This window comes from Heliangelus exortis, chromosome 26 (genome assembly GCF_036169615.1).
Source record: "Heliangelus exortis chromosome 26, bHelExo1.hap1, whole genome shotgun sequence".
NCBI classification, from domain to species: domain Eukaryota; kingdom Metazoa; phylum Chordata; class Aves; order Apodiformes; family Trochilidae; genus Heliangelus; species Heliangelus exortis.
This window is the reverse complement of record NC_092447.1, coordinates 3,407,029-3,414,214: the sequence shown is the minus strand read 5'-3', so window position 1 is coordinate 3,414,214 and position 7,186 is coordinate 3,407,029. Positions and strand designations below refer to the sequence as shown.

The 7,186-nt window shown below is 50.3% G+C and overlaps 1 long non-coding RNA gene across 1 annotated transcript; it reads left to right on the top strand.

Moving 5' to 3' along the window:
- Positions 1-1,973: 1,973 nt before the first annotated feature.
- Positions 1,974-2,757, top strand: LOC139807710 (uncharacterized). Its single transcript, XR_011730652.1, has 3 exons — positions 1,974-2,117; positions 2,250-2,418; positions 2,655-2,757. It is a non-coding gene; the product is annotated as an uncharacterized lncRNA (long non-coding RNA).
- Positions 2,758-7,186: the final 4,429 nt, after the last annotated feature.

The window sequence follows — 7,186 nt, the reverse complement described above, 5'->3', positions numbered from 1 at the left end:
TTTATGGCTTTCATTTCATTGTTGCTTAGGTCTTAAGATATCAATTTTTATATTTTCTCGTTTTTACTTGTGAGAGTGTGGGAGGGAAGTGGTAAATGGAAGAGATGATGTACAGCTAGGTGGCATTAAAGCACAGGCCACAAGAACACTGGGGATAAAAGGAGAATAAGCAAAGACAGCAGGAGCTGAACTCTGGGTCCCTGTGATAGTCAAAAAAACTTTAATTTTCAAAGTAGAGTGCTTTGCAGTCAGTTTAGTGCCAAGAAGCCTTTTACCAGGATTTTCAGGTGGGCACCAATTTACAGATTCAGGGGAGAAGTTTTCAGCAAAACTTCAATAACCTGCATCTTCAAGGGAGATTTCCTACCTCTTTGTTCTTGATTAATGCCTCCCCCATCCAGTGCCTCTGAAGAGGGTTGTGTGCTCAGCCTTTCAGGCCTGAATCATCTTTCTGCAGGTACGTTTGCCTGGAAGGAAACTCTGCTCCTTGCCCTTCTGATGGGATTCATGGATACAGATGTCCCAGGGGCTTTTACTGTCCTGCAGGCACTGGGCTGGAGCTGCCCTGTGAGCCGGGCACCTTCAGCCCTCTGCCTGGGGCAGGGCTCTGCCTGCCCTGTCCTGCTGGCATGGTTTGCAGCAATGCTGCCACTGTGGAGCCCCAGAGCTGTCCCCGAGGTGAGCCAGAACCCCTGGGACAGAGAGGGGAAGAGGTGTGATAGGTACCAAACATCTCCTGGCTGAGCCATCCCAGGGCTTGGCTCCAGGGGATGTGGCTGGGGGATTTGCTGCCAGAGCAAGCTCAGCATCCTCACTTCTGTCTTTTCCAGACAGTGACAGCTGTCTCATTCACCTCTCCAGGTCACTATTGTCCAGCTGGGACTGCTGTCCCCCTGCCATGCCCTGAGGGGATGCTGAACACTTTGGAAGGAGCCATGGCCCCCAGTGACTGCAAGTTCTGCCCAGTGGGGAGGTACTGCAGAGGAGATGCCAACTGGGAACCTGATGGTGAGTGGGGTTGATAACACCCATGACAGAGGGGTTGGAGATTCAGGGCTGAAGGGTGTGGGGAAGTAGAAGACACATCTCAGTGAACAGAGGTGGTAAAGGCTCTCAGAGGGCAACCATCTGCCCTGTGCCTATCAGTCATTTTCTTTTCTCCCTTTCATTGTTTTCCCTGGGCATTTGTTTTGGATGTTTCTTTTCTTTTCATTGCTTTCCTTGTCCCTTAGTTTTTTCCACTTACTTTGTCTTTTAACACTTCTCTCTCTTTTTTTCTGTCCCACTAAATCTTTCCATTTAAGGACAGAGTAATTGTCACCAAATGAACTGAAGGGGAGGGACATGTGAAAGTAAGAGAAGCAGAACTCTTTCCATGGAAAACAAAACACAGGGAACCAGTTAGAGAGGTCAGAAGGTAAACACATGTCAGGTGAGGTCAGTGGAAATAAAGAAAGGAAGTGATGAAGGCCAAAGATTGGAGAGGAGGGAAGGCAAACCAGAGGTGAATGGCCCAGGATATCAGCAGTGATAAAACAGGACAAGGATGGGCTTTCAGCTTCAATTCTCTTGAGTTGTTTGCCTGCCCCTGAGAGCTCCAGAAGGTTCCTCTTCCTGGCACAGGCTGGTGATTGCCATCTTCTCTGCTTTCCCATGGCAGGTCTGTGTTCAGCTGGCTACTACTGTGAAGGAGGAGCCACTGGTGCCATTCCACGGGGCACAGCTTCCTTCCCACTCAGTGGGCCCTGTCCCCTTGGGCACTACTGTCCAGAGGGCACTGACTTTCCAGTTGCCTGCCCAGTTGGGACCCTGAACAATGCCACAGGTGTGTGACCCCCTTGCTGGTGAGGGGCTCACTGGAAGGTATTTGTGAGCTCACCCAGGTTTGATGGGTGCAATGTGCTGTCAGGTCAAATAAATGCATCTCTCCTTCTCTCTGCCCTTGAATTTTGGGTCCCTCCTCAGGTGGCACATCCCCCGAGAGCTGTGTGCCCTGCTACCCCGGCTCCTTCTGTGCTGGCACTGGTTTGAGTTCTCCAACAGGACCTTGTACTGAGGGGTTCTACTGCCCAGCAAACTTCAGCTCTGTCAGCCCCACAGCATTGCTCTGCCCCAAGGTACTACCCAGGGGACAGCTGGGCACTGAAAGTGGTGGCACTGATTGCACCCCCAGGGAATTCTGAGAACCCAACAGACCCCAAGTTTGCCACCTTCTCCATGCAATCCTCTTCCTTCTCTGTCATTTCTAGGGTCACTTCTGCAGGTCAGGGACAGCCCAGCCAACACCATGCCCTGCTGGGGAATACCAGCCAGCCAGGGGCTCTGCCTCCTGCATCCCTTGCAGGAGAGGTTTCTACTGCCAGGAGCTGGTGGCAGGAGATCCCAGACGCTGCCCACCACATTCCTACTGCCCTACAGGTACCCTGCAACCTGCAGCCCAGCTCTGCCAAGGCTTCAGGTTTTATGTGGCTGATTGTGTTGCACAAACCTCAAGTGTGTCTCCCTCTGGGGGAGGTGGCAAGGAGCAAATGTGGCACAGTTGCTCCCCTGCATCCTGGGGGGGCATCTGTGATGCTCAGCTCTGGTTCTGCAGGCTTGTCAGGTCACAGCACTCTTCCCAGGGTTTTTTATTGTCTCTGTGGTCTCCCTTTCAGGCACACACGTTCCTCTCCCATGTCCTGAAGGTACTTTCACTCTGGCAAATATGACTGGGCTCTGGAATGAGAGGGAATGCCTGCCTTGCTTACCTGGGCACTACTGCAGGTGAGGATTTTTGCCATCTGGTATTTCTGCACTTTGTCTTCAGCAGTTTGGCACCTTTGTTTCATGCTGATGAGCTGATGCAAAGCTCCTCCTCCTTTCTCTACCAAATTTCTCTCATTCAAAGAAAAGAAATGCTTAGACTTTAGGCTATGGAGTTGTCAGGTCTGTGATTTTGGGGAGGTATCTCCAAGAAGTCTGCTGTCATTGTCAGTGCACAAAGAAGCATCTGAAAAAGAGAGTAGGTAGCATTTGTGAAAACATGGAAGCAATCCAGAAACTCCACAATTTTATCTAAAGCAATTTGCCTATATTCAGGGAATTTGAGCTCAAAAATGCCTGGCTTACTCTAGTTGTCTGCATATTTTTACAACTGGAAAAAGAAAGGGTTTATTTTCTCTCTTCCATCATTATAAGAAGTTCCTATTTCTTGCTGCAGACCTCAGGGTTTCTTACATCAATCCTTGCTCTGCTTCTGCACCAAATCATTAGCAGTAGCTCTTACCCAAATTCTTCCTGTCCTCTCTGCTCCAGGAATGGTCAGCTGGAGGGGAAATGTGCTGCTGGGTACTTCTGCCTTGCTGGGAGCTCTCAATCCACCCCCCAGGGACTCAGCTTTTCCTGGCGTGTCCTGGCCGGGTGCCGCTGGGGTCAGGTGTGTGCAGGGCTGTGTCCTGCAGGTGAGCCAGAACCTCAGTAATATTTAAAGTACAGAATATTCCCTTGTTTCTAACCACCTGGGGAGCATCTCTTGCCATACATATAGTGTGTTGTGATCCTGCCTTTGAAGCTGGTTTTGCTTTATTTTCTGGTTTTACATCTTTTGAGCAAACGCAGGTGCCCAACCTAAAAGACCAACTTGAATTTCTAGACTGCTAGTCCAGAAAAGTTTATGGGCTCTTAACAGCCACATAGATATTAACTCTACAAAAGCAGAAGGCTCTTGCTGAGTCCTTTTTGCCATGGGAGAGCTTTCCTGTTTGACTTCCATCACTTTCCCATCTATTTCTGTAGGTTTTTACTGCCTGGAGGGATCAGAGGTACCTGTGCCTTGTCCTGCCAACACAATTAGAGAAGTCCCAGGGGCTGGGAAGAGAGAAGACTGCCTGCCCTGTCCCCCAGGCCACTGGTGCAAAGCAGGTTGGAACTTGGGGGTAAACATTGTGGGGAGGGAATGGGAGCTGCTTTTCAAGAGCTGTTTGGTCCTCTGAGTCTGGGGAGCCTTTGCTAGCAGATCCTGCACTGTGGAACAGACCTTGCTGCCTCTAGAGATGAGTTCCAGTGTCTGCAGAGAAAGGAGACATTTAGCACTGCTAATAGAACGTGCTGTTCCAGCAGACATTGGAAGTGTAGGAGAGCCTGAGACACACAATCAACCTTCAAATATTTGTGTGCCATCTGTCAGATGCTTGGATTGTGGAGGAGGGCTGTATCCATCTGGGCAGTAGTTCGGGGAGGACACAGAAGAAGAGGGTTCCAATTGCAGTGAAAAGGTGACTCCTTAAAGTCCTTCTTTTTGCTCTCCAGGGGATGCAGTGGCCTATCCATGTCCTTCAGGACACTACTGCTTTGGAGGCAATGGCAGTGACCTCAGCAGCCTCCTGGGGCCTCAGCAATGCCCTCCCCAGACCTTCCGCAAGCTCCCAGGAGCTCAGAGCCGGGCAGATTGCCAGCCCTGTCCTCCAGGGTACCACTGCCCTTTGGCAGGTAGGGAGCAGGTGGAAACCCAGCCCTTCCCCTCCTCTAGAGCTGGTTACAGGGCTCCCAAAGGTGACACAGGGAAAGGGAGATGTGATTCATCTTCATCTTCTTACAGACCCCTTCTGTAAACCCTTTCCTGGCCATCCAGCCTTCCTTTCTTCATCCCTTTCTCATCCTAACAGGTCTCACCAGCTTTGAGGAGTATCCATGCCCCCCTGGCTACTGGTGCCCTGGGAAAGGGGATGCTTTCCTTTGTCCACCTGGCACTTCCAGGACCCAACCTGGTGCCAAATCATTGGAAGAGTGTCATCCCTGCTCACCTGGATACTATTGCCCAGATCCAGCAGAGTCAGGGCTTCCTAACACCCAAGGAGTACCTTGTAAACCTGGCTATGAATGCCCAGCAGGTGATAAGACCATGCTCCTTTATTTTGTTTATTTCCAACCATTTCTGAGTCTAGGTGGCTGAACAGTGACACAGCAGGCACAGAATTTAGCAGTGACTGTAGTCCCATTCTTGCAGCAGCCCTCCTAGGACATGGTCACTGGTGGAGTGGCTTTAGAGATGGATTTATTGCCCTGAAACCTTTTTCTGGCTTTTGAATTGCCACCTCCTGTTTCTCCAGCCTCCCTTCCTGTTCTCATCTAGCCAAGATTCCCCAAGGAAGTGGTCTAGTCCTAGAAGGGGGGCAAATATCTATTCATGATCCAGGGATAGATATTCAGGTGTTGGCATTTCATGCTGAATACATGACTGGTTCCCAACTGTGCCCCTTTGTGAGCAATAGGAAAAGTGCTTTTTTTTTAATGTCCAGTTACACTTAATAAATCCCCCTTGCTTACTGTCTCCCCAACACATACTCTTCTGTTCTGATGTCACATAATCAAGCTCTGTTTCCACTTTTTCCACCAGGTTCAGTAAATCCAAAGCCTTGCAGGCCTGGTTTATACTGTGGGGCTCACACAGCCCTGCCTTCCATGTGCCCTGCTGGCTATTACTGTCCTGAAGGATCATCAACATACAACAGCCCTGAGCAGCTGTGAGTACCTAACAGGCTGGGTTGTAGTTTTTAAAAGCTCTGAACACTGTGAAATATGCCTGTGATAAAACCTGAGTTCCTGCTGCAGCCTCAGTTTTTGTGTGGTATCTTTGCAATTACAGTTATGGATCTGGTGACTGCTGTTGGGGTGATTTATGCTTTCTGTTCCTCAGCTCCAGCCTGGAACCAGATGAGAACCACTTTTAATTTTACTCTCTTTGTGCTGATCATTAAATCCAGAAATCATAGAATCATAGAATCCTAGAATTGTCTGGGTTGGAAGGGACCTCAGAGCTCATCAAGTCCAACCCTTGCTCCACTCCCCCCGTGGTTCCCAGCCCATGGCACTGAGTGCCACATCCAGGCTCTTTTGAAATATCTCCAGGGATGGAGAATCCACCCCTTCCCTGGGCAGCCCATTCCAATGGCTGATCACCCTCTCCAGAAAGAAATTCTTTCTAATGTCCAACCTAAACCTCCCCTGGCACAACTTGAGACCTCTTGTGCCCTCTTGTCTTGCTGAGAGTTGCCTGGGAAAAGAGCCCAACCCCCCCTGGCTCCAACCTCCTTTCAGGGAGTTGGAGAGAGTGATGAGGTCTCCCCTGAGCCTCCTCTTCTCCAGCCTCAACACCCCCAGCTCCCTCAGCCCTTCCTCACAGGACTTGTGCTGGATCCCTTCCCAGCCTCCTTGCTCTTCTCTGGACCTGCTCCAGCACCTCAATCTCCTTCCTGAGCTGAGGGGCCCAGAACTGGACACATCTGCAGAGGTTTTCGTCCCTCTTCCTGCCTCCTTTTGCCTTCCAGGTGTGTCTTTCCCTACTACTGTCCCCCGGGCAGTGCCCATCCCCTGGCCTGTGAAGGAGGATACATGGCCCTCAGCTTGCCTGGTCCAAGGGATTCCTTTGAGAAGTTCTGCAGGATTTGTGATGCAGGCACCTATCGTAGTGCCTCTCTCATCACAGCCCCCTGCCAGCCCTGCCCAGAGGGCTTCAGCTGCCCACGAGGTAAATGGAAATGCCACAGGAGCAGTAGGGCAAGAAATAGAAGCTTCACTTGTGACCAGAAAGTTTGAAAAGCTCCCAGTCCTCCCAGTTAGAAATCCCTGGTGTGGGCTGTCACCTGAGTTTGTGGAGCTTTGCTGTGGCAGGGGGTTAGGAGGAGAGTTTAGAGAAATGGGTCAGCAGTGGGTTGGATGTTGGTGATGACTCTTCATGCCCTCTCTTCCCTGGTTTTGTGGCTTAGCTGAGAGGCTCCAAGTTAAGGTACTACCAGGAGTAGAAAATGGAGGTTCAGAGCTTGCTGTGTGACAGCTCCTGCTGCTTGCACCCTGCTGGGCTAGGACACAGGAGGAATAGCTTTATAAGCATTTGAACCCTTCTGTTGGCTGGGATCCTGTGTTAAATTCACTGATGTGGAGCAGTTCTGCTGCACAGGGTGGAGGGGACCATGCCTGACCACTGCCACTGGATTTGTCCAGCTGGGACCAAGGAATCAACATTTATATTTAAGTTAAGTTGGAAAATGTCAAATATTTATTACTTTAATATGTAGACACATGTGATTAGATGTATTGGTGTGTGCATATGTGTATAACAGGAAGAAATGTGACCTCTGCCTGTCTCCCAGCTTGGGTCCATCAGCAGTGGCTGTGTCTGAGCTATCCCCCTGTTCCCTCCAGGCAGTGA